Here is a 971-nt window from a genome sequence, read left to right as displayed (position 1 = left end):
AATACTTGCGACCATTCCATGATAAATGCTAGACCTCCCTCAGAAAAAGGATAAACACTAGGTTTCAATATAGCCACATTTTGCTTTAACTTGGCATTTTTTAAGGCGTTACGTTGTATCGTTCTTCAAAGCATATGTAGTAAAGTATCTCTAGGAGAATAACCTTTATTTCTTCTTGTTTCAGCTGAACATGAAAGGGCCATTTACATGGAGCTAGATCTTACTAGGCTCCACGAAGCCATATCTAAATTTCATTAATGGCACCTTTTTTGGTCAACACGGTGTAGAGAGTAAGAAGAGATAGAGAGAACAGAGAGTAACACTACATATCTACAATTGACATGGTATCAACAAACAATAAGATAAATGATAAAAATATATTAGAGTACGTGTTAATCTTCCAAATGCGGATTAATGAATGACATAAAAATTGTAGGTAATCCGATGATTTGTATACCTAGTTAGATAGAACAGTTATACATATGGATTTTACATATATATTGTCGTTACGTCCAATATTGCTTGCCATATATAGAAGAGCGCGATGTGGTTTGGTGGTGTAGTAATGGCGGAGGTAGGGGGGAGGTGGGTAGGTTATTCGCTTCGCGAGTCGCCTCGCCTCCTCTCTCTCTGCGTGTCATTCGTTCATCTCCTAGCTGTTTTCAAATCAGCTCTTTTTTTACAGTAACTTAGGAGATCAGTTGTCGCTCGTGCACCCAAAGCTCTTGCAGTTCGGCCGACCGTCCATTCCGCAGCTGCGTGCACCCAAGCTCTCGCAGTTAATTCTAAAAAAAAAAAAAAACTCTCGCTGTTTAGCGACTGACGCTACTGGCCATGAACAGGATATTCCAGGCTCAGGGACGACCGGTCAAGACCCAGCTCAGCATCCTCAGCCTCCCACCGCTCCGCTTCCACGATTGATCTCTTGTGGCCTCCATTATTGACTAATCTCTACCGGCCGTGCATCCACT

This window comes from Triticum dicoccoides, chromosome 5B (genome assembly GCF_002162155.2).
Source record: "Triticum dicoccoides isolate Atlit2015 ecotype Zavitan chromosome 5B, WEW_v2.0, whole genome shotgun sequence".
Lineage (NCBI taxonomy): Eukaryota > Viridiplantae > Streptophyta > Magnoliopsida > Poales > Poaceae > Triticum > Triticum dicoccoides.
This window is presented reverse-complemented; position numbering follows the sequence as displayed.